This window comes from Paramormyrops kingsleyae, chromosome 14, assembly GCF_048594095.1.
Source record: "Paramormyrops kingsleyae isolate MSU_618 chromosome 14, PKINGS_0.4, whole genome shotgun sequence".
NCBI lineage: Eukaryota > Metazoa > Chordata > Actinopteri > Osteoglossiformes > Mormyridae > Paramormyrops > Paramormyrops kingsleyae.
In genome coordinates this window covers 12,005,044-12,032,011 of record NC_132810.1, presented here as the reverse complement: position 1 = coordinate 12,032,011, position 26,968 = coordinate 12,005,044, and the positions used below count along the sequence as shown (strand labels likewise).

Below are 26,968 nucleotides of genomic sequence, written 5' to 3'. Positions count from 1 at the left end.
AGACCCGGTCGTGCAGTTATGAACTATACTTCAGCTCAAAATCAGTTTTAGTTTTCTTTATCAGCATCTATGTTGCGCCTTGTAAAGAATAACATACCCGGAAGCAATAAAATAATCAGGACCCTCTAGAGCAGGGGTGGGGAATCTGTTCCATGCAGGGCCGGTGTGGGTGGAGGTGTTTGGGATGGCCTCTCATACCGGCCCTCCATGAAGCAGGTTCCCCACCCCTTGCTCTAGAGCAGTCCTTGGGGACCCACAGCCAGTCCACATTTTTGCTTCCTTCCAGCTCCTGGTAAGGGAGCAAAAACATGGACCATCTGTGGGTCCCTGAGGACGAGATTGTGCTCTAGAGTAACTATCCTTTTATGATAATTTGCAGTTCTGGTGAGCCAAATTAAGTATTTAGTCCCAGATGTTGTGACAGATCACGCTGGAGGTCTTCGAGTGTAATACAGCTCTGTGGCCACAAGGTGTCATGGTGATTCTACTTCCTGACTGGATTGGCACTATGCTTCAGGAGGCCCACTTTAGTGGGAGGGGTGAAGCTCACCGTAATCAAAAGACATTTATAAGAGAAGGTTATAAATGTGGAAGTCATCAGAGATTACTTCATTTGACCAACTAGTGCTCTCAGAAGTAAAATTTTATGTTATGAAGCTTATAATTTATGTTATGTTATATAGCAGATAAAACTGAAGATACATTATTTTTGTGGCATTTGATTTTACAGCGAAACAATAGCTTTAGAGTTGTCTGTTTGAGCCCCCTCCCCCCCCCCCCCCCGCCCCTGCATATGCCACAGCCGCTGTGTCATTATCCTTCCATGCGTTTTCTGTGCTTGCTTATATAGTACAGCAATGCAGGCTCAGCCTGGGACCTCTCAGAGAGCACAAGGCAGGGCACACGCTGGGCAGGACTCTGCTCTATCAAACACACAATCATACCCTATGGGCAACTTAGAGATGTCACGTTGCATCGCATATTTTTGCACTGTGCGAGGACACTGCAGTAGCTGCAAAAAGTCCATGCAGCTTAGGCAGGGCGCACACACACACACACACACACACACACACACTGCGGGGGTAGCCTTCAAAACCATAACCCTCAAGATGTGAGGCAATAGTGTAATTATGTAATTATATGTCAGAAATGTATTAAATGATTTGCTATTTGTGCCATGGCTGAAGATAGTTTATGCTTATACAGTGATTAATATTCAATTAATATCTCCAATGAATTTTCTAATGCCAAATTTAACAGTTAAAATTGGAAGAGAACCGCGGCACATTACTGAATAAGCCCACCGGACCAGGATTACTAATGCATTAGCGTTTATGAGCGAAGCATTCAGCTTCAGCCAATAGGGGGCAATGTCAAGTCACTGAAATCTCACAACTTCACCGTAAATCTTGAAAAAAAGAACATTTACGCATTTGAAAAGAAAAAAACATTTTTATCCTCTTTGGAAAATATTTTTAAAATGTACAAATTACATATAAGCATAAAGAATGGTTCATTTTGTTTTGTGGGATTCTTTCTGCTGTAATCACAACCCCAGGTATTTTGCTTTTGACACCTTCATGCCTATCATTTTAATAAAAAAATAAATCAATTATAGTTTTTGCATTTTGTTTCCATAAATAGCTGTCATAGATCTGCTACCTATGAAGTGTTTTCGAAGTCCATAGACCTGGATTTCCATAGCATTTATTTTTTAATCAGATAGTCATATTGTAATAACCCACGCAACACAGCTAGACAGAATGGGGACTTTATTTGGGTTTTGGTTTTACGAATCAGAGGAGAGGAGCAAACACGAGACAGGCTTTTTGGCTTCAGCAAAGAGAAAATAGGAGGGCTATCCAGTCAGCTGATGGGGTCACAAGGGCTGGGCGTGTGGTTTGGTCTGTCTGACTGAGAGACAAACAGAAGCTTGTCTGTATTATTACAGGCTGGCCATGGGTGAATGAAGGGGCTTGTCATCCAATCAAAATATCCACTAGTAGTTTGTCCATTGACATAAGCTGTTTCTCACACTGGCAAACATGCATGAGAATAAAAATGAACAAAATAAAGATAAGTACCTTAGTCAGGGAACTGCAGCAGCCAAGACTATCCCACCCCTTTATATAACCTCTTGAATTTCATCTTATTTGGACAAAACAAATACTTGCACATCCCACAGCATATCCCCATGGATGAATGCCTATTTTTATCATACATGTTAAGTAGAGGGACTGGACAAAATGATGGAAACATCTTGCAATGAATAAATATAAAAGACCTAATAAAGAGTAGAGCCATTGTTTGCCTTCAGAACAATTTAAGTCCACCTTGGAATGCCGCTGTTCATGTCCTGAACTGCAAGTACTGGCATGTTGGACAATTCTTCAGGACGAAAGTCTCCAGTTCTTTGAAGAAGAAACATTCAATAATGATTACATCTGGTGACTGGGGAGACCCCGGATGGTGTTTGACCTCACCCTGGAGTTCAAATTATTCTTGAATTGTTTAGCAGTGTGTAGCGAGGCAATATTATGCTGGAATATGGGAACATCATGTGGGAACAGTGTACTGTACCATAGGCTGCACCTGGTGCTGCGAAATTGCCTTAATATTCCATGGCCATTATGTGACCAGACTGAGGAAGTAGAGGCTGCGCTGAGATGACTGCCGATGCCCACACACATCCTGTGGATCCATCCAAAAAAAAATAAAAAATTCACAGATGCACACCCACAAATTGAGAAATGAGTGAAACAAAACATTGTGTTGTGGTCTCTTATGTTTTCCCGTGGCTGTATATTTTATATGTTAAATACATAAGGGGTCCTGTTTTCTACACCAGGTTAAGCTTTTTGTACACTTTTCCTTAAGTGTGCTTAACTAGTGCTTAACTGCCCTACATTGCAGCTTGGTGAAGCTCACTTACATAGGTGCTGATTCAGCTGACCTTCCAGATGTTTGGCACCTATGCTTTTTAGTGTCCATCTGTCCCTCTCTGAGATTTGGACAGGTACCTCCATGCTGTTTGCTGGTGTTTAATAGTTTTTCCCCCCCCTCCATGAATCGCTACCTTATCATTGTGGAGGGGTCTGCATACCTCAGTGATCCCGACTATGCTGTTGGGGGCAGTTGCCTCTGGTGGGGTCTCCCAAGGCATATTAGTCCTCAGGGGTGTAGCACCAAATATTGGGTCTCTCCCTTCCCCCCTACAACCCCTCAAGCTAGCTTACATTACTGCAACGTATTTACTGTTTGGCAATTAAGGTTCACCCTATTTTCAGAAAGAAACTCGTCAGCAGTTGCCTGCCTCTTAAGCTTTATCTCTCTCGCCCTCTGCTCTCCTCGCGCTTCTGAAATCCAGATTTTAGTTTTGGTTTCATTTTATATTCAGAATTGGTGAAAGGCAGTGACTACATAGTGCATATGTTGTTTACATGATGGATTTGCACATTGGAGGATCAAACTACTTCTGCTTTAGAGGTGGGGGAGGAGGACAAGGAGGGAAGAGGGGTGTGGGGGCAGGAAGCAGGTAGACAAGTAATTCTTATATCAGGAACGATAACTTACATGATAACAGAAAGTATTAAACTTAGAAACCAGGATCTAATTACAGTGCTACCTCAGAACTCGAAATTAATCCATTCAGAACCCCGGATCGAATCCTAAAAAGTTTGAGTTGTGATCGAATTTTCCCCATAAGAAATAATGGAAAACCAATTAATTGGTTCCCAGCCCCAAAAAATTACGCCTAAATATGTTTTTTTAGCATTTAAACACAAAATGAACCGAATAAAACAAGAAGAGCATATACTGTACTAAACACATCTAAGCACATAAATTTATCAAAACGGTAATGTGCAAAGTAAGAAAATAAATGTATCCAAACAATGTGTAAAGTTAAAAAAAAAAACAATGTGTCCTGCCCCGATCGTCCGCTCCTTCCGTGTGCCACGCCCCCTCGTTAACCCCATGTGGAATCCCAGTGTGATCAGCTGTTTCTGGCTGTTGTCATTAGTCCTCTGTATTTAGTCTGCGTTTCAGTTTGTTTCCCCAGTTCGGTATTATTTTTTCCAACTAGCTGGTTCAACTTTTAAAAAATTCGAGTTCTAATGAGTTCAAGAACTGAGGTACCACTGTATTATTAAGGCTTTTGGAGCCCCCCTCCCCTCCAGGTAGGGCCATGCCTAGTTACTGTAGGTCCACCACCTCCCCCCTCCAGTTAGGGCCCTGGTTAGTCAGGTCCACCATTACCCGCAGTCTGACACCCTTTTGGTCCTAGGTGAGCAACCAGAAAAAAGTGTGATTCAGAAAACCTCCATGAAGAAAAAGATCAAGGATGTTGTGACCCCCCCAGATTGGAAAGGAACCCTGCCCTGGAGCCAGGGCCTAGGGGAGGAGCTTGAGGGCGACCGCCTGGTGGCCGGGTCTCTACCCATGGGGCTCAGCCAGGCATAGCCTGAAAGGAGAACATTGGTCCACCCTCCTGTGGGCCCACTACCTGCAGCTGGGGTCGCAGTGGTTGGGTGCAATTTATCTTGGGTGGCAGTCAAAGGCAGTGGCAATGCGGACCAATCTTCAGCTACCAAAACTGGCTTTAGGCATGTGGAAACTCTGGGGGGAAAGGAGCCTGAGTTGGTGCAGTAGTTAGAGAGATACTGACCAAATGTAGTCAGGCTCACCTCAGCTCAGGGCTCGGGCCGGAACCAAACTCCTGGGGAGGGGCTGGAGGCCATTCCACTCTGGAGTTGCCCTTTGTGAGAGCCACTGTGCAGGTGTGGGGACACTTATAGTCCCCCAGTTTAGTGCCAGTACGTTGGCGTTTACCCTGGTGTATGAGATGGTCGCCTCCTTTCGACTTCGAATTGGGCGACTGGCTCTGACTGTTGTCTGAGCGTACACAGTTCAGAGTATCGGCCTTCTTGGAAACCTTTGATTGGGTGCTGGATGGCGCCCCCTCTGGACACTCCATTGCTACTCTTTAACTGTAAGGTTATATTTGAGAGGAACAGCCTGCCCAATCTGAACCCAAGCAGTACTCTGTCATTGGATTTCTGTGCTAACCACGGTTTGTCCATAATGAACACCATGTTCAAGCATAAGGGTGTTCAGAAGTGCACCTGGCACCAGAGCACCCTAGGCTGCAGCTCGATTATCGGATGATTGGTTAGACTGTCTTGGCGGACATGCGTGGAGGTTGGGGACAGTAGCTTAGGATTGGCAGACTGGGGTGGTGGTCAGAATTTTTCAGAAACGGGACTGGAGGATGTGTTCCAACTTCAGGGAGATCACACTCCTCAGCCTCCCTGGGAAGCACTATGCCGGGGTACTGGAGAGGAGGGTCCATCTCCTGCACAAACCTCAGATTCCGTCCTGGTTATAGAACAATGAACCAGCTCGTCACCTTCACAAGGATACTGGAGGGTTCATGGGAGTTTGCCCCAACAGTCTACATGTGTTTTGTGGACCTGGAAAGGCAAATGATCGTGTCGCTTGGGGGGTCCTGTGGGAGGGTGGTTCAGGAGTACGGGGTACAGGGTCCATTGTTGCGGGCCATCGGGTCTCTGTCCCTGTATAAACAGAGCAAGAGCCTGGTTCACATTGCCAGCAGTAAGTCAGACTCTTTCTCGGTGGGTGTTGGATGCTGACAGGGCTGCCCATTGTCACCAATTCTGTTCATAACTTTTATGGACAGAATTTCTAGGCACAACCGAGGAGTGGAGTGGTGAGGTTCGAGGGCCTCAGCATCACATCTTTGGTTTTTGTCCTGTTGGCTTCATCGGGCTGTGGCCTGCAGCATGCACTTGAGCGGTTAGTGTTTCCTCCGCAGGGTGTTTGGGCTCAGCTTTAGGGATGGGGTGAGGAGCTCAGACATTCGGGAGGGGCTCAAAGTAGAGCAGCTGCCCCACCACATCGAAAGGAAGCAGTTGAGGTGACTCAGGCATCTATACCTCCTGGACGGCTCACTGGGGAGGTGTTTTGGGCATGTCCAACTGGGATGAGACCCCAGGGCAGACCCATGATACGCTGGAGGAATTATATCTGTAGGCTGGCCTGGGAATGCCTTGGTATTTGTCCGGAGGAGGTGACCAGAAAGAGGGAGGTCTGTGCATCCCAGGTTAGACTGCTGCCCCTGAAGCCCGACCCCAGATAAGCCATGGATGGATGAATGGATGGGTGGATGGTCATATGTCGTCGTGATTTTTAAGACCATCTTAGGAACTCCTTTACTTGCCTCATGTTTCTTTGAAAATGCAAATATCAAAATATGGTTGTCACCTTTTTTTGTAGCTGACCATTAAATGGCACTCAGCTCACCATTGTAACTATGTTTGTAATTGTGATTTAGTTTCTTCAGTGTTACAATCCTATCAGGGGCAGACTGGCAACAAACAGTAGCCAGGGAATTTGCCAGGGTATATTTTGTCGATTTGGTGTATTTTGTCGATAACTGGGGGGTGTCATGACCTGCTCGTACGTTGTTTGCTGTGAGCTCCCCTGTCTGCCTTATTACCCTGAATAAATCCCGTATACCCGTGTTCACGACTCTATATTGCCTGCTTGCCGGATCACCCGGAATCGCGCTATAACAGGGGGTCCCCCTGGTATGTTTTGTCACTGACTGGGGGGTCCCCCTGGTATATTTTTCTGATTGTGGTGAAAATGTAGATTTCTTATTCATTATTTTAATATTAATAATAAACCATTAATACATTTAATTATAATAATACTGTCGTGCCGAGCGGGGACGGAACGGAGACAAAGGTGCAGACGTCAGGGAATCGGGGAATACGGGGTTTAATTACAGGTATGGCCGGCAAAAGGCAGACGGGCAAAACATTACCTCTGTGCTGCCCCGATCATCCGCTTCTTCCGTGTGCCACGCCCCCTCATTAACCTCGTGTGGGATCGCCATGTGATCAGCTGTTTCTGGTTGTTGTCATTAGTCCTCTGTATTAAGTCCGCGTTTCAGTTTATGTCCCCAGTCCGGTCATTGGGTGCGTTCGACTTGATAACGGCGCTGGCTTAAAGCAACGCATTCTGATCCTGACGCAATGCATTACGGTTAGATGCACTGCGACCTCTCACCCGGCTGCACAAACTGGAACCGCGTCCGTGACGACACACCTTTGCCCTTATTGGCTGAAGAGTTTAGTTACATGCATGACGTTTGTATCCCAGGCAATTCCAATGCGTAATCTGCTATTTCTCCCGAATATCAGGTAAAGCAGTGAGAACTGGTTTTCAGTTAATTTACCTGGCAAAATAAAGTTTAAATAAATGACATAAATGCTGTAATAGTACACGTAAGTTAGTGGTTTATTTATTGTTAGTTACTGTAATGTTGCGCTGCTTTATTTGGTTAATCGTCCAGTCTGAAGAAGGCATTCAAGTAAGAATTGCATTGTAGTATAACTCTTTTCCTGGCGCATACAATTTATATTAGGTCAGCATTCACGGTTCGACTTCTGATATTTAGATCGAGTTCTAGGTCAAACTGGTTTGTTCGACTTTCAAGAAATTCGAGTTCTAGTGAGTTCGAGAACCGAGGTACCACTGTATATATAATGAAATGATATTTAATATGTCTTATCATTAAAAAAAAAAAGAAACTTAAAATAATAGGTGATAATAGAATATGACACAATTTTTACGACCCTGTCTGGACAACAAGAGTTTGACGCAACCTCTACACCCCTTTTTCCTCTGGTGTTCAAACTATTGATTGACAGGCTAGTATTTCTCAGAATGAAGCCAACTAGGACTTTAGGCACCGATTATTCAGAAATGCTTATTACGGTTTGTTTGGATGTGTGGAGAACATTGTACCCATCATTTCATTCAGTGCCAGACTTGTATCTTTGTGACGCAATGTGTTCTGGGAAAATAGTCCCATTCTGTATTGTTGCCGTCTTTAGAATAAGCGGAAACTATGAATATTTATGCGGTTATGGAGCAGGAAGATCAGCCTGTGAGTTTTAAATGTCACAGTTACACATTTGGATCTCGAGTGGGCTGATGTGTTTGATAGAAACAGTGTGAGTGTGTGTATGTGACAACTCAGTTGTGAACCTACACAACCTGCTTTTTGTATCTCAGTAAGGGTGTGCAGAATCCCAAGCTGGGGCATGAATGCAGCAGCCTCGGCCAAACGAACACAATTTTTTAAAAGATCTTTTGTTGTGCCTTTTACCTTTTCACTGACCCCATTATTCATCTGTCCCTCGTTCATCCATCCATCCATCCAGAGATTTCTTGGAATTGCAGCTGATTCGATGGCTGCACATTGGGCAGCTGCTCAGCTCCATTTTCCCAGCGCTGTGGGCGTAGGTGTTTCCCATAACCTGACATCACGTGAGGTGATCCAATCCATCCTAGTGAAAAAAAAATCACGTTTTTAATTATAGCAAGAAACAGCAAGAGGATGACATTCCAATGAGAAAAAAAAAACAGTAAAAGCTGGAAAAATCTAAATACCACGGTCAGTTAGCAACTTGACTTAATCTGGCTTTAAAAATATGGCAATTTTCTTTTTCCAGCTCCAGAAAGGCTTTTTTCCAATTACTGGGCACCTTCACAAAAAGACAGTATTTCTGCATTGGATCCTCAAACATTCACTTAATTGGAACAATTTATTGCATTAAGCTTCACAGATCTTCAGGATGTCAAAGTTCACAGAGATAGGTGGGCCGTGGACCTTCAGGCTCATGCTAACTCATTCCTTAGATAACTTTTTTTTTGTATGGTGGGGATCAGTGCCATACACAGACTTTTCAAGGGGCAGGTGCTTGAGGGGGGTGGGGTAGGATTAGTGTAAATTACTCTTATGGTAGGGGGAGGGATCTGATAATTTTTGTGTGGGGCACTTAGAACCTCAAAAGGGGGGGCACTTCCAATTGTTTGATCAAAAGGTGGCAGCAAGTATTCAGGCACCCCCCCAACCCCCCCACACCTGCCTGGAATAGGCTCCAGGTTCACCACAGCCCAGTGCTAGGTAAGTGCTGGGGAGATGGATGCATTGATGATCATGAAAACCATAATTGGAAACAGCATCACTTCTATTCACCATGGAATTTCCTGGTGTTCGTCTCACACATAGAGAAATGCATAAATTCTGCACTGGTGTACATAACTTTGTCAAGTTGAAAAATCAACAAGCAAATAATTATAAATGTGAGATAGAGATAATAGACAAGTGTTGTGTAGGGAAGTGTACATTGGTGCCAGGAACTGCAGAGAGTCGCATGAGGGTATGGCAACTGGGAGGAGGAGGAGAGTCCGCTGGGAAAGGGCAGGATGGGGATCAATAATCACTCAGCTCCTCTGGGAGACAGATAGGGTGTCTTATTCACATTGTCTCCAGCCATTTGGTGATGATGGTGACCATGATACAACATTTTAAATCTCCACATTGCTGGGTTCATCTGGCCTAATTTGCAGTGAAATATGAGAAATATGCGCAATTATATTCCAGTATTAATAACAGAGCAGAAAAACATAAGCTGTAGCTGTTGTTGAATTAGTACTGACATGATATAACCACTCCACTGCCATAGATGGCAAAGAAGTCCATGGGTGGATGGATGAATAGATGACTGATTGATTTATAAATATTGTGTGGTTGTAATGAATGATTATAACTGGCTGGGCAAAGATTTGCAGTATTTTTTTTTTTTTTTACCATTTTATCACTTTTATTTTTAACTCCATTTATCCCTGTAAACTGCCTGCTTATTCAGTTTTGTTTGACTAGTTAATACTAAACTATTCACAACATGAGCTGATGTCCTGGAAATCATTCCTACTCAACAGGCAGGAGGCAATAAATTTGAGTGAAATTTTATTATAATCCAGAGTTCAGCCATTTCAACTGGAAACGCCATTTGCTTTGTGAGGATTGGCGGCACCAACAGGGCAATTAAACTGCAATAAGTAATAAAAACACAAGCTATTAAGTTAGTGTTAATGGGTTTATGGCACCTTACTGCGCGTCGATGCCTTGGGCAGTTGCAGTCCAAATTCAGTTACCATGGTCATTTATCTCTGAAACACAAGGTGAAAGACGTGGGTAGAGGGGGCAACTGAGGTCGGTATCTTCATGATTATCACTGGGGGTGATCAATGATTTAGGCCACGGGCGTGAGGTGCCCCGTGTGGCCGATTTAATATAAGAGGAGGTGTATTCTCCTAATGCAATAATGTGGTCATGCTGCCTCTCTGTGGCCCCTGAAGATAGGCCGACCTCGCCACTCCGATCTCCACCTCTCACCATCTTGCTTGAGGATGTTTTCAGCATCTACCCCATGGCTGAGGATGCTGCAAGTCCCATGACAACAATTTACACCAAGCTGTCGCAACGCACCTTACTGACACACACAGTCACACAGAGCCCCCCCCCCCCCCCCCCCCCACCCCTCATCATTAGCAGCGACGTGAACAGGAGCCAGTCCAGCTGCTGTGAACTGTGCACGTTTGCTCCGTGTGTCTTTATAGATAGCCTCTAATTGTGTTTCCTTCATTCTAAATGCGTGTAAATTGCTCTTCTGGGAACAAACACTGCAGGCTGCATCACTCTCCTGCCTTGTTATTAGAATATCAGTTTGACACCATGGGCTGTTCAGGTGCCTAAAGTGATGGATGACTGAACTCTAAGTCAGACTGAACTCTACATCTGCCTAAATGTTAAAGCTGGGCAATTAATCACATTTTAATTTCAATTATGATTTTGGCTTGCAACAATTAACAGAACAAAATAATGGAGATAAAACAATTATCGTGCCACATTTCGTTGTTCAGTGATGCTCCCGTTTTGTCTTGCGTTACAAATCCAGCGCACCCCTGTCCAGGCCCTTTTTAATTGAATCTCTATATTTAGAAGTCAAGGAAATCCACTCTTAAATAGTATTGAGTAATCGGGATAAGTAATCGCGATCTCAGAATCTACCAAAATTATTGTTATGATTTTTTGTCATAAATCAAGCAGCTGTACTAAATGTACTACCTGCATCCTAAATTGTCCGGAAAGAAGATGTGGAGCCCAAGGCACCAAAGCAATTGTTGGTCTATATGCCTAGGATAGTGTCCTCGCTCCTCAGTGCGTGAGCGGTTATTGAAAGTGGATGGATAGATGCACAACGTTTGTGGTTTAGGCTATCAGCTGTGACATAACTCTTCACTTTATCGCCGATAATGGGTGAGGACTTTCTGCACAGCACTAGCTAGCTAGCATGAATAGCCAGGTGTGAGTCCTGCAGATGGCCACATACTTTGTTCAGAATGACCATGCAGTGTCATATTAATTGCTTGAAACAGCTGGTGGGAGCAGAAATGGAGCCCGGTCGGTTTGGGCCAGTCCCCACGGACAGCGGGAGCCCAAGAGCTCCATGTGCGAAGGTGGCATTTGAAATTCAGCTGCGAGGGGGCCAAGCCTGACGCGAGCTGGAACAGGGTTAGTAAGAGCCAAAACAAAGGCAGAAGATTAAAGTAGGAGGCTGGCAGGCTTCTCCCATACTCGCCCACCAGCTGTCCGAGGACTCCAAAAAAGCTTTCCTGGTGAAAAGGTTTCCACAGATGTAAGACCATTAGAATGGGCAGAAAAAAAAATGGCCAGGGATTGTTGCCATAGTTACTTACAGTTGCCGGGCTAAGTTTTCAACCACAAAATGGCACATCTTGGCACTTACAGACATCTTATGTGCTGGCCTTTTTTAATTCCCAGATTCTGAAGCTTGCGATTTCGAGTACATTTGTCCCAGAATGCAACACTGCGTCTCATTGCTTTAGGCCAACAACTACGTGGGTAAATAGCTTTTCCATAAACATCACTTTAGTTCAGCCTCGAGTTAAAAGACATATTTTAAAAAACAGCATATTACTTATAAGCAAGGGAAAAAAACATATCCAACACTTTCCTTTACCTCCTCATCACTGTCTCTTAATGTAAGCTCACCCTCCCAGGCATCAAATGAACTCATTAGCTTCAGGTGGCGGCTGCCAAAATCAATTTATGACACATCCAGTCACAGCCACTGCATCACCCAGTCAGGCCCTAATTGAGCTAAGTGCTTAGTCAGAGAAGATCCACGAGACAAACGTGTTTACCGGGGAATCTTCCATATTTAACGTGTCCACACGAACAGTTTGCGTGCTAATTACATTTGCGTCTCATTTTCTTGGTAGAAATTACCTTCCTGATTATTAAGAAAAAAAAAGCGTTTTCCATGATGTGCTCATTCATAAATCCTGGTGCAGAGGCTATTATAGCCTGCAGGAAGTTTTATATTCTGCTTCCAGGAAGACCCCCTGACACGGAGCTGTGTCCTCTTCATTACTCCGATTAAGTGGTATTTAGCTACCTGGTGTTTTATGTGCAAATCCACTGTGGATTATGATCTAAAATGTAGCATTGCTCTAATTTAATACGGACCTTCTTAGAAAGAAAACTAAAGAGTTGTAATGGACACATGTTCTCCTTGGTCACATGCCCTTCCAATGTGGAGATGTTCTCCCCATGGTCATGAGACCTCAGTTGAATTATCTACTGTAGTGTTTCCCTATCTGGTCATTGAGTACCTGCAGACAGTCCACATTTTTGTTACTAGGAGCTGGAAGGAGCAAAAATGTGGACCGTCTGTGGGCCCCTGAGGATTGGGTTGGGGAACTGATCTGGTGTATGCCTGTGTTACTGGCTGGGTGTAGATCCTGACGCACCCTGTGAGAGCTGCACCCTGCCTTGTCTCCAGGGTTCTCCAGGACAGGTTCTTAATCACCTCACCATCTGTTTTCCATGACTGCTTATCCTATGCAGGGTCACATTGATCCTGGAGCCCATCCCAGGAAGCCCAGGGAATGAGATGGAGAATGCTCCGGATGCCAGGCCGCACACTCACGTCTACAACCTCACACTAGAGGCTACTCAGAGTCAGCTCTGCCTTTGGACTGTGGGAGGAACCTACAATGCTGGATCAGTGAGGTACAGGTGAACAGGGCTGTAGAGCAGCACGCCCTTAAGCGGATAGCCACTTTCTAATGATGATTGAATGATGACAACAACTTGTAATAACGAGAGCAGATAATTAGGGGCATAAAGGTAAAAATTACAAAGGACAACGATCATTAATGTAGCGAAATGACTCATTAAACACAGAGCATGCTGGTGCAGGCGGCTCTCTGTTTAAGTGTAATTAATACACACAGGCACCCTTCCCCACCCCAACACATTCAGAACAAAGCATCAATGGGCCACACTGGAAGCAATTAGCCATTTTTCCTGCTCCCCCCCCCCCATGCTGACAGCCACCCCCTGGGCCATCGGCGTCCCTGTTCTGTGTGGATGCCCTTTCGCTTGGAAGCAGCGTATAGGGCTGAGGTGTCGCTCTGGGGTTTCCCCGTATCGGCCTAAAGAAGTGAACTAGAGTCAAGGCTTTCACTAGTTTTAGCCCCAGTTTTAGCTTCTAGCAAAAAGCTTAACCTCTTGGTCTTGGGGAAATCATACACACCTGGATTAAAGGCCGAATTATAAACTGATTTTAGATTAAAAAAAAAATGCATCAGCTGTAAAAGCAAATTATACAGGCGAAGAAACCAACAGAGAAATGGAAGATAACTATATACAGTACAGTCTATAATTATAATTATGTATGATGTCATATCTGTTTACCTTCCTCCTAATTCCTTTTAAACCTCCGTTTGTAAAGTCAGCCTTAGGCATAACCAGCACATAACTACGAACACCATGTTAAATTACGCCAGCGGCCCCTATTATGGTTTGCCAGGTTTTTGCCATGTTCTTTCCTGACATGAGGGTTCATGGCCACTTTAGTCATTATCACTTAAGCAGTGGGTGCAAAATGTAGCATTGCTTTGTGTAATTACTAATTAGCCAAAAATGACGGGGGACCACTTCGTAGTGATTCCGAGATGGGCTGCATCCCCTCCCCCTCCCGCCTCCCCCTTCTGTTCCCGAATAACCGATTTGGCGTTGGCCCCCCGCTGGTCCATTATTCCGCGTTGAACATTACGTCTGTGTGGCCCTTTTGGCTTAAATGGGGGTGAATTAGAGTGGAGGTGCCTGCTATTGGGGAGGGGGCCACAGAGCAGCTGCTAAAGTACTACCTGTCCAAAGAGTCTGCATCTTAGAGAAAAGTGAGGTCACCAGCGGGCGAGCAGAGCCAGGTCTCTCTCGCCACGGCCGACACACCTCAGTGTTTCTGCAATTTATGCTCCTCCCCCCACTCACACTTTACCCCCTCCTGACTGCCACGTGCCGTGTGAGGAATGGCAGAAACGTGGAGGTGCAGGCTGCGTTTTTCCTGGTAGCCTGAAAGAGGCCAGCCACCTACGTCCTTCTGCGTACGTGCTTCCCGGCTGTCGCGGTTCTGCGGCTAAATCGAGCCGTTTGTTCCTTTCGGTTGACAAAATGTCAGGGTTCACGAGTAACACCCCTGCTATCCATGAGTGCTCCCTCTCTGAAGTGTGCTATTGCCACCAGCGTCGGAGCATGAGAGAGCGCCACGGACAAATGCGCGTGAAGTGATGCCGACCTCGAGTGCACGCATCACAGTGAACCAGCCATTCCTTCATTTGCATCACTGGTAGCTCGGCCAATCAGAACACACGCCCACCGCGCTGCATTTGGTTCCCATCATATCTGTTTATCATTTATTTATTGTGCGAGCGGCACGGGATCCCGTCACTGTGGGGTCCAGTGCAAATTAAACCCTGGCCCTACATCTGGAAGAGGAGGGCTCCCCCGGGCGGGGTGCGGAAATATGCGAAAACAGGTCAGCTTTGCGAGGATAATTATTGTGAAACCACAAACAGGCAGGTGTCACATGCCCACTCTTTAAGTGCTTAATTGGTCTCACCTGCAGACTTTTTTCCCCAGCCGATGGCTGAGCTTTATTTCGCTTGTATTATGTGTGAACTCTAACTGCCGTATCACAGCGCGAGTGTTTTATAGAGCCCATAAATGCCTTTACTGCGAGAGCATAAAACCATCCGGCCGTTTCCTAAACCCCTTATCGGGATGAGGCCGCCAGTGGCATAGAACCAATAAAGCTTCAAATGCAGCAATACTGTGCTTTTACTGTAACTGGAAATTATATTTTCGAGAGGGGTCCTGTAAATGCATTAATCCTTCACATGAATGGGAGTAGTGATCATATTTATCAGCACCCTAACATTTTTAAGCATATCTTAAAAAAAAATGGAAACGAAACTAAGGATGGCCACCGTGCTTTTATCAATTTCACAAAAAAGAGTAATAGAAAATAGAAGCGTTTTCATAATTTTCTAGCATGCCAGTAATTTTGCTAACTAATTAATGCCAAATTAAACAAATATGCATTCATCTTCCACCCGGGATCCCATCGCAGGCAGCGCAGCGCATAAGGCTGGCATAACTCGAACCCTGGACAGGACACAGTCACACTCTGTGAATCGTTTAGAGCACCAGCTCTGCTTGTGGAGAGCTACCACCCTGCAGAGCACAGGGCACCAGGAACCATACTTTTGGTACTTCTGCTGAGCCACCCTCACCACAGAGCATCAGAAAACAAGGTTTGTCAAAGCTATTTTCCGTTTCACAAGAAAAGCAGGAAAATATTAAAACTATTGAAAATAACTGTAATGTTACAGAATGATACCAATGATACATGAGGTATTCTGATTTTTTCGGTTGCTCTCTTGCGCCCCCTATTCATATGGTGCCTTAGGGGATCGCCTATGTCATCTATAGCATAGGCAGGCCCAGCCCTGATGCCACCACTATTAGACAAACATTAGTGTGAAAAGAAGTTCTAGAATCTAGGAAAGTGAACGAGCCACTGACCTCTGAGGGTAGCTATAAACAGCCAAAGATGCATCTGATAATACTGGGAGATGCACTAATCCACTTATACGATCTTTATTATCTTTATTGGGATACTGACGGCCATCTCTGCACTATGACGATTAAACGGCGTGTATCGCTAGAATAATCTGGATATCGATACAGAGATAATCTTGTTTTCTTTTGAGCCATCCGTTCACAGTTCCTCTATATTGATTTCTCCTGGTGAATTTATCAGCCATGGGACGCAAGCCAAAAATCAAATAGGCCATGTAATCGATGTTTTTCTAGGTCTTTAATGGGAAAAAAAAAATCTCTTATATATGTAATACAATTGAAAAAAAAATTCTGAATACATTTAGAAATATGTCAAAGAAAAAGGGCCATGGAAAGATATCAGATGCAAAAAATGTAAGGAAAACGTGTCCTTCAATGCATCCATGATCACTCATCCAGCGAATGTGAGCCTGCATATCGTAAAACTCACATGCACTACCGCCAATTTAGAGAAACCGGTTGGTACTGTACCTCCATACCACAGGGGCTGTAGGCTACATTCCTGCCCCCAGCTCAGTGTGTGTGTGTGGGGGGGGAGGTTGTGCGCCCTTCCTGTAGGTGCAGTTTTTCTGCAGACACTCTGGTTTTCTTCTGCAATCTCAAAACATGTGCTTAGCTGAGGCTGAGGGCTCTGGATTGCCAGTATCGTGTGATCGTGTGCGTGAGAGTGAATCCACTACAATGAACTGGTATTCATCCAAGCAGCCCCTGCCCTACTTTCTGGAATAGGCTTTAGGTTCCATTCAAACCCATCCTGGATTAGTGATTATGAAGAATGGACACTCAGAATGATATCCTCACAATGCACTTCATCTCTTAAGTGACATAGCAATTAAAATGACCTGCTCAGCCTGGGCTGACCCCGATTTTCTGTTCTACCTCTACGATGGCTCATTTGACATCCCAGTTGCAAAAGCCTGCTTTATGTCGGCTTGTGTTGCACGATTCTGTTATTTAATTTGTTTGTGCCAGAAAGACTTCACAGCAGGCTGATAAAATAAAAGCTTTTGTCTGATTGGGTGCTGCGGTGCAAAAGCTAGCCCTGCAGAAAAGCCTGTGGAGACTTCGTCCTGCCGCTTACAATCAAGGCGGAAGGCAGTGGCCTGCGGCAACGTCACACGGAGCTTGGCAAGAGGCCTTCAGAGAGACCTGCCTCTCAGACAGGAGCTGTGGTTCTGTCCGGCTTCCCACTCCAGTGCCTACTGGATAGTTCCAATCTCCTACCCATTCCTCTTTTCTTTTTCTCCATCAGGAGACGTTTCCTGGTGGGCATGAGCTGTCACAGTAGGCTTTCTGAATAGCCCCGATAGAACTGCCCCCCCTGCTGCTGTTCTGCGAATCACTGTATCCGTCCCCTCAGCATTCCATCGATCATCCAGCTGCATATCCAGCGCAGGCTCAGTGAGGCTAGATCTGTCACAGGCAGCACAGAGTCACAGTGAGCCCAGATCCTGTCCCAGACAACACAGGGTCACACTGAGGCTAGATCCTGTCCCAGGCAGCACAGGGTCACACTAAGAGTCAATCCTGTCCCAGGCAGCACAGGGTCACACTGAGGGTCGATCCTGTCCCAGGCAGCACAGTGTCACACTGAGGATGAGGGTGTGCCTGTGTGTGTGTGGGGGGGTCATCATTCCAGCTGCTTGCATCAAGGAAATTCTGTCTTAAATGCCCTTAATTAGCTTCCATTAATATGTAGATGGGTTGTTTATCGAAACATTTATTGAAAGACATGGAGCTGGTTAGCAATGGACTGAATCAAGTGTAAACAGGTGACTATTATGGGGTGTGTATGAGTGTGTGAGTTATTGTGTGACCTGACAGAAATTAATCTGTGTGAGAGGGAGGGGGTACACCCCTAGAACACCTTCTCCCTTCTAATAAAATTTCAAATAAATTACCTGAGCTTACCTCCCAATATGACATCTCTGCCTCCATCATTTGAACCCAGTTAATAATAATATAATAATGATTAGATTTTTATGTAAGTATATTATTTTGCTATCTCTGCACAAATCCCTTGCCATCTGCCACACTACAGAAAGAGTATGTCACACAGTATACAGAAGCGTATCAGGAAATACTTAAAAGAGCTGGAGCAGGTCAGCCTACGACCCCAGATGCAGGGCAGACGCAGTGTTCAGATGTCTGAGCCACCATTACTGGTCAGACGTCCACCTGCTTTTTGAATTCTCTCACAAAATTTCATTGGTTGTGGGGAGCTGCGGCTGTAAATGGGGGAAGGGGGGGGGGGCGAGGGGAGGGGGGGCACAGAGGGTGAGGGCTCACCTTTTACAATTTTACATTCAGCTTGCAAAAAGAAAATCTCATATTTAGGTTAAATGTTAATTACATTTGAGGAATGCACATCCTTTAAAATGTACCCATAGTTATCTGTAAACAAGATGTCAAAATACCATTTCTTTTAATGCTGTCTGCACTACAGTAACATTTCAGAAATATATCACATGGGTTTACCACAGCAACAGCTAGAGTAACCACACTACACCAACAAGGCATAATGAAAAGTCAACAGGAATGTAATGTACAGGAAGCTTCACCAGAGAACGTTCATTTTGTGCCAGCAGAAATCTGGCTACTGAATGGCACGTAACTTGCCGAACGTCTTTTTTAAGTCAAATGTTCCAAAGAATTCATGAAATGAGGCAAGTAAGTGCTGAATTCAGCTGTGTTAATTAGGGTGACAGGCTTAGGGCGCATCATTAAGGGACGTGGGGATAGAAGCAGCCAACCTCAGCCAGGGGGACAGCTAAGAGGTGGGGCTTACAAAGGCTGACCAATGGGAAAACAGCGAGATGGTGAAGGGTGTGTCTAAAGTTCAGCATGGGAGGGAGCCAAGCTTCAAGGTCTTCAGTAATGAATTTTGAGGAAAAGAACAATGTCAACATTCGAACAGGTGCGGGCATTGAGAACTTCTCAGGCAGGTCTCCAGGAAATAGGTACTGGCTCCTGGATGCCTGGGGGGGCAGGCAGCCTGTATTTTGGCCACGCTGCTGATGTAAATGCCCCCAGTTGGAAGCAGGCAGCTGGTCGCAGCCATCAACAATTTGCATCACCATAGTTTTATTCCCCGAGTATGTCTCAGGTAAAATATGGAATTATTAAAAATATGCAAATAGAACAATAACACTACAATTATGAAGATGCTTTTTGCATAATTTGCAATGCTTTGTAAAATTATATTGAATTTGGTCTGCCACATCCAAATTCAGGATGATCTGCTCAGATACTTCTTAATGCATTTATTGGACCATAATCATTTGGAGATGGACTACTTCAAAGAACAATTTGCATTAGGCAAAAGTGTAGGTCTTTTTCAAGGCAATCAAAGCTATGTTGTAAAGTGTCTAAGCATATTCTTTTTAAGGGGTTTCTCCTTCCAGATAATGCGTTTTATTCAACCATGAAAATTTTCAAAAACATGCCATGGCACAAGTTTGGTGAATCTTTTTTTTTCCTAACTTGTATATTGTTTCTCTGATGTGAGCAAAAAAAAAAAATCATACCTAATACAACATCCCATCCATAGAATCCCCAGCCTTGTTCCCTGTGCTGCCTGGGATGCTCCCCAGAAAGCCATGGTCCTTTACAGTATTTCATATGGAAGATGGGCAGATGGATGGTGGTGCTTCAATAATTGTTTGATCACCTTACTTTTCGATACCAATTGATATAAAGTAATTTTTAGTAATATCCATCCATCCATCCTCAACAATTGCTGATCCATGCACATAACTGTGGTAGATTGGGGCCTGTCACTGAAATCACATGGCATTACTCAGAGTACACTGAAATATTTGTAGATTTACTGAGTAATTAAAATTGATACATAATACATCATTAAAAAATACACATACTTCATGCAGAGTTTTTAAATAAAAGTGTTGCTCGAACTGTTCTGTCTTAATGAACAAAATAAAAAGCAAAATGATTAGTCACATTGATGCCTAACAAGCAGGTTTCTATGAAATTACACTAAATTATCACACAGTTGCATTTGCGAAAAACAGAAACAAAAAGAGGGCACATCTGCGGTTCTGTACTTTTGGAGTGTTGGGCCATTTTGCTTTTTTGTCTTGGTTTAACTTTTTAAAATCTTGTTTTTATAAAGCACATTAAATAACCCCTGTGTATGATAATAAAAACTTGTCTTTCCTTACCATAAGGAGACCGAGAAACGTTCTCCTCAAGACCACACGAACAACTAAAAACTATATGCTAGAAACTAAGAGACTTACAAGATAACTCCATGAAAGGCTCTGTAAAACTAGAAATGTGTTTACTTTGCGGTAAGATAACGTATGCTAACTGGCTAGAAGTCGCCTTAACACTGAAAAAAATCATTCTGCAGCCATACCCTTTTGTGCGCTTTCAATTGACAGTCTCGGAAATCAGCTACCACGCCTTGAATCTCTGACGTAATTTCTTGTTTTAATTACAAAACGAGCAGAAAATTTATTTATTTTTATTAATGTGTACAGTTTACAATTCAAATACAAATTTTAGCGGCACATTTCAATGACTGAACACATATTGTTAGTGTTGATACAGCAAATGGAAAAAAAGAAAAACAAAAAGAACAAAGAAATACAATGTAGCAGGAGAACTAAACAAAACAAAAAGGAAGAAGGGTAGGGTCTTATTCTAACAACAAAAAAGAGTTCAAATTATCTAAGAGTTTCTGGGCGTTTTTGTCCATCATGTAAACAAGAGATTTCGCAATTATCTTCAGGTCATTCTTCCATCCGCTGAAGTGGGGTTTAACCTTTAAATACTTACATCGATGAATAAAGTGTTTGCACAAAATAATTAGGTTATTTATCAGAAAGTCTAGGAACGAGCAGAAAATTGCGAAGCGCACAGGGATCTCAGAAACAAGCAGAAAACTAAGAAGCGCGCAAGAAACGGTGAATCGAGCGCTCTTATCTGCGTTTCAAAGGCGCAGTGCGTGCTCGTAGTGTCTGTTTTGCTCAGTTTATCTATGCGTCAAATACATTGAGAACGAAAGCCATTACACTTAAACTGCATAACATATAGGCTCAGATTTACTGGTACAATAGCTTTTTAAGAACTGTTGGTGCAGGTCTAACTCTTCCGTAATCCATCACCTTTTACTGTGACAGCAGCCAGCCATGGCAGAAGACATGTCACAGGTGATAATCATAGTTGCTGACCAGCTGCTGAGGGCTTCCATCAATTATGACCTTATAACAGAGCCCTGGGGGAATCCAGTGGCTGGGCTGCCGATCGCAGTGGGAAGGGGGACAATTATACCTCAGCAACTCAGACTCAAGCAAGAGCAAATTCAGACTTGGCCTTTAACTAATAGGGTGCATGACTCAACAGCAGAGATGCCAAGAATCATTGGTTGATTTCCAAAGTAACAGACTTTCATCTAAGGAGAAAATGTATCTATACATGTACAAAACTTACACATCCCTGGGGAACTGCTTTTCTCAAGAGCTTAGTTCGTCAAAGGGAAAATGCAAAATCTTTATATGAATAATTCCATACTGTTCACATGAACTGTCTTGCCGACATATCTGAAATTTCTAAAGATTTTAGTCCAGTCATTTGTGCTCATTGTCAGAAGTTATGTTTGTACATCTTCCATGACATTAAGGTAAGAAGAGAGGAGCAATAGTGTACAGAGAAGTACAATATTGCAGAGAAGTGTCTGCTAAATACTGTAGATTAAATCATTTTAAAAAAATATAATGCTAGAGGCATTTTTTCAGCTAACACATTGGCTAGAAATGATTTATCTGAAAAACTGTCCCTCTAACTTAGATTTGCTAATCTATTGCATGCAAAAGGGGGGCAGCTAGTGATTGCCAAAACGATGCTTTATTAATAATACCTACACTTCCTCTTTCCAACCTTCATACCTGCTCTACAAGCTACCAAGCACATACCTCATACTCAACACCATCTCCAAATCTGACCCTTTAAACTCTAACAAGCTAGAAACATAATCACGTTCAGTTGAGTTTCATTACTTATGTCCCTGGTTGGCCCAGGCTGGAGATCAATCGTCATGGAGATATAATTGACCAATTGAGCTCAGGTCCTGTCCACTGCGCGGCTTCCTGCCAGCTCCGGCTCTTAGCCTGCAGTGACATGTTCTCTCCCTCTTTCATCTGTTACATTTCACTGATAAAGAGAAACTCTATGTTTTGCATTGTGCATTATTTGATTCTTTATTTTGTTAGAAAAGACATATGGTGTAATCATATCTCAGTATGCCTTCACTGATCTTCCATAACCATGAATCCAGTACAGCATTACTCTGTTTATCACAGTACGCATTTTTCAAACTTTGTGTGTGTTCAGTTTCCTTTTATGATAATAATTGCAGGTACTTTGATTGTGACAGCTGGTGAATTATACAATTTTAAGATTTAACTAATGATAACTTAAATCTTAAATAATGTAAAAAGGTACAAAAGATATTCATTTCTACCCAAGCTTTCTTTCATTTTTAGTTAAAATGAGCCACTAAATCAGTACCACTGAGTGCGGACTGAGTGTTCAATCTGAATATTCTTTTCCTTATACATCATGGCCTCAGCAGAATTATTTCTGATCATACTGGAAATTACGGCTAAAACAGTGTTGCACTTGAAACCTGTCTCAGGAAGACAAGAAGCAAAGGAGACCCAGGACAGGTGGCCAGTCCATCACAAGACACACATTCACAAAAACCAACACTCACTGTGTGCCATTTAGAGACATACATTCACTACTTAATTTGTGCCAGAGCCCAGCTCTGGGACGCCTGGCTGAGAGCAGTCTGAGCTTCTGTACCTCAAACCTGATACAATTAAACTTACAATTAATTTGAATTAAACTTTGGAATAACTACAAATTGAACTAAAGATTTTGTGTGTTGTATGAGCTTTTGACACACATCCACCTAAATTAATCTGTTTCATCCACTTTTTGGCCACTAAAACAGATGAGGTTACGTTCTGTACCATTACATTCATCTTATAGGGTAAGTTTGTCTTTCAGTTTGATGTAGCAAAATATTGCACTGTTACATGTTTAAGTAATTAATAGCACATTGTCATTGTTAAACACCTGATTTGTGTGTGACGTCCTTCAACGTCAGCGTGCTGCAGCTCCTCATACAATGCTGACCGCAGTAGGTCTCTGCGCTCTCTATGAGCTCCGACACTTCAGAGTTTACAAACGAAGCACTATCTAACGGCATGTTTTTGGCATGAAAACCTCACAAACACAGCAGGAATTTGCAAACTCCACACACACGGAGAGCCAGGATGGGGCAGCAAACCCACAGCCATTGAGGGCTCAGGCAGGCGCGATACTCATTGAACCTCTGCACCACCTTGAGCACAGCTTTCAGTTTTACCCAATATTTTCAGGCTCACTGGCAGCCTCTTTTCAACCCACACAGGCAAAACAAACCCCACACCTACAAGCAGGTGTGCATTATCAAAATTACATATTTAGCAACGAATCGAAGCCAATTACAACCCAAATGCCATCAATCATCCCTTGTCGCCTCAGCTGCACTCATTTGTATCAAGCTTCTGCGTAACCATTAGTTTTTTACTCTGGTAGTATCCACCTCAACAACCTCATTTGCAACCAGCCAAGAGCCTTAGTGAGTGAGTTTTAAAAATGAAAGATCCAACTCATTAGCTCAGAAAAACTAGACAATTACTATGTTCCATAAAACAATCATCAAATTAAGGGAACAGACAATGGCTCGTGTTAAGCCCAGCATAACAGATGTTTATCCATTTTGGTTTTTAATGACCTTTCGGCAAATGTTGACGTCGACCCACAGGAGCACAAGGTGCTTCGATGCAGGTACACCTCAGAGGAGAATAGCTGTCGACCATGACACCACCAGTGACACGAAATATAGCTGGTCACACATGGAAAAAATGGAGAAAGCCTGCTCAACATTTAAATCCCACAGCTGTGAAGTCGTGAAACTGACTCAGACGCCACAGGGTGGCTTTTCTTGTTAAACAAGAACAAGGCAAGCTGGCCAGATCAAAGCGATCACACACTGCAGCTTCAAACACACAGGAGTGGCATGGATTAAAGACCAAGTACAGATATTTTCTCAATTCCTATTAATAACTCCATCTCTTGATTTCTGTCCTTATGAGCTTCAGATATTTTACTATCGGTAATTGGAGTATTGAAGGGATTTAGTTTTCTTGACCATTAGCATTTCACCATTAGCAATCTCAAAATGTTATTAAAGATATTAATATTGGTTTGTAGACGTGAAATATATAGGGTTGCATGCTTTGCAGACTCAGTTAATGACCCTCTAGGGGAGTGGTTTGATGGGACAAGGTGACACCATACGAAAGGAGATTTGTTACACGGTGACAGCCCCTTTCAGGGAGGACTTCCCCCAGAATTCCCTCCTTCGCAGGTAGGAGGCAGCGTTCCCTGCAGGGCGGTCATTTTCCAGTACCCACCTGCAGAAGCATGCATGCGCACTGGCTTCCCAGTTCCTTCTCCCTGGCTTGTTCTCAAAATGGCCCCTGAAAAAGACTACCCCATCTCGGGGAGATCATCGTTTGGCAGTCGTGTCCCGACGGCTTCTCTAGAGGCTGACAATGAAGCGGAAACCGCAGTTACTGCTAGCCTGCATGGCGTTGATCGCCCCCTACTGGTGCACAGTGGCTTCCCAGCAGGCTGTCATGTCAAAGCACTTTAGAAATGCTTCCTAAGGACTCCAGGAGGTCCCAGGTCTCAGTAGAAATCATATTGATTTTTGAACTCAATAAAGCAAAACCCTTATATTACCTTCACATTGCTTTTCATTAGTCTCACAAAGTAATTTTTGATGATAGCAATGAATGCCATGAAGTAAGGAAGCTTGGGAAATACCACTGCGGAGCTGAAAATTAGCAAATTTCAATTTGTGTTACGAATTTCCACTATAGTTTCAACTGTTCTTTACCTTCTTATACCTCCAACACAGAATGTTGTTTTACAAAGGCTGACCAGCTTTAATATAAGATTTATGGAGTGCATGCAATTAAATCTCTGCACTGTGGATCTCTGTTGGCTGCATTTGCTTGGTTAAAGTGCTTTCGTTAGAAGTTTTTGTGTCATTAATGAATCAGTGATTGCCTAAATGTTTTATAATGTATTTTTAAATGCATTTTGTCTTAATTTCCAATTCCAATCATGGCCCAAAATCAGCATAGTAGTTGGAATTCCAGTAAGTCTTTATTCATAATTAAAGTTTTAAAAAAGCCTTTAAATTTAATGAGCATAATTATTTTATCATTAGCTGGTCCAGAATCTCAAACTCAGGCCTGGTCTGACCCACCCAATCAGGAGTATGGCCCACCCCAGAAACAGATTCTTTAAATTACTGTAAAGAAGAATGAAGCATCAGCTTTTTAGAGATGGACTTTGACCCAACCTACATTTGAGATCGACCCAAACGACCCAGAACAACCCAAACAGTTTTTTTTTCAGATCTCATTCTTAACTCAGAAACATGTCTTTGTTGTGTAATATATTTTCCTGACGCTGATAACTTCAGTGCATAAAAGGATCTTTTATTATGTTAGATATCAGTGAGTTACATGGGAAATAATATTTCATACTGACTCAGTGGCCAGTGGTGCTGTAATCTTATATTAACCTCACTTGAAGATCCTGACGCATTAGGTGGTGATGAATGGATGCTGCTATCTTCAAATTTCTATGAGTTTTTCATGAGATCAATACAAGGCCCCCCCTCCTGATACACGAACCCTCATCCTCAACAATAACACCACAGCAACTCATCTTGCAGTAAAGTCCAGCGCTACCTGTTTTCTGTAGTTGCACCTCCACTAACTGATTGCTTTTTATTTTTATATTTGTTTTTTTCCTCTTAATATTTATTTCATTAAAATTCCATTGTGGTCTTTTTTTTCAAAATTCTATTTTTGTACCGTTTACATTTAAAAAAAAAAAAAGCACTATGTTTACTTCTTTGCACTATCTGTACTATCTTTGCACGTAGTCTGTGTTGCAGTAAATTTACAGGGGTTGGACAAACTGAAACTGAAACACCTGGTTTTAGGCCACAATAATTTATTAGTATTGTGTTGGGCCAAGTGGGCAGCACGGTGGTGCAGTGGTTAGTACTGTCGTCTCACACCTCTGGGATCTGGGTTCACGTTGCTGCCATGGCTCCATCTGTCTGGCGTTTGCATGTTGTCCCTGTGTCATCGTGGGGTTTCCTCTGGGTGCTCTGGTTTTCCCCCTACAGTCCAAAACCATGCTGAGGTTAATTGGAGTTACAAAACTGCCTGTACAGTAGGTGTGAATGGTGTGTGTGTGCCCTGTGATGGGTTGGTGCCCTGTGATGGGTTGGTGCCCCATCCTGGGTTCTTCCCTACCTTGTGCTCCATAGGCTCTAGACTCCCATGACCCTGAATAGCATAAGCAGTTATAGAAAATGGAAGGTGTAAAGTGTCATTTTGCAGCCAAAGCAGCATCAATTCATCTTGGGAATGACAGATACAAGTCCCGCACAGTGGCCAGAGGGAATGTGAGCCAGACCAGAGGCTCGGTCACTATGTGATGTTGGTTTAGGAAAACATTTCCATTGCTCGCTATTTCAAAACACCCAAAAGTGGCTTAGTAATATTCAGATCTGGTGACTTTCATGTTCATCAAACCACTCTGTCACCAGTCTTGCTGTGTGTATTAGTGCAATATCACCCATATACATTGCAAAACCTTCAGGGTACAATGTTTGAACCATTGGGTGAATACAGTCTTCCAGAATGGTTTGGTAGTCCTTGGCAGTGACATGCCTATCTAGAACATGTACAGCCGTGGCCAAAAGTTTTGAAAATGACAGAAATATTAATTTTCACAAAGTCTGCTGCCTCAGTCTTTATGATGGCAATTTGCATATACTGTACTCCAGAATGTTATGATCAAATGAATTGCAATTAATTGCGAAGTCCCCCTTTGCCATGAAAATGAACTTAATCCCAAAAAACCCATTTCCACTGCATTTCAGCCCTGACACAACTGGACCTGCTGACA

General features: G+C 43.4%; 1 long non-coding RNA gene across 2 annotated transcripts in view; it reads left to right on the top strand.

Moving 5' to 3' along the window:
- The first annotated feature begins 12,822 nt into the window (after positions 1-12,822).
- LOC111852452 (uncharacterized) overlaps positions 12,823-26,968 on the top strand; it is a 44,485-nt gene continuing 30,339 nt past the window's right edge. For both annotated transcript variants that reach the window (XR_011982589.1, XR_002840229.2), the window contains exon 1: positions 12,823-12,976. This is a non-coding gene — a long non-coding RNA (uncharacterized lncRNA). The remainder of the gene's footprint in view (positions 12,977-26,968) is intronic.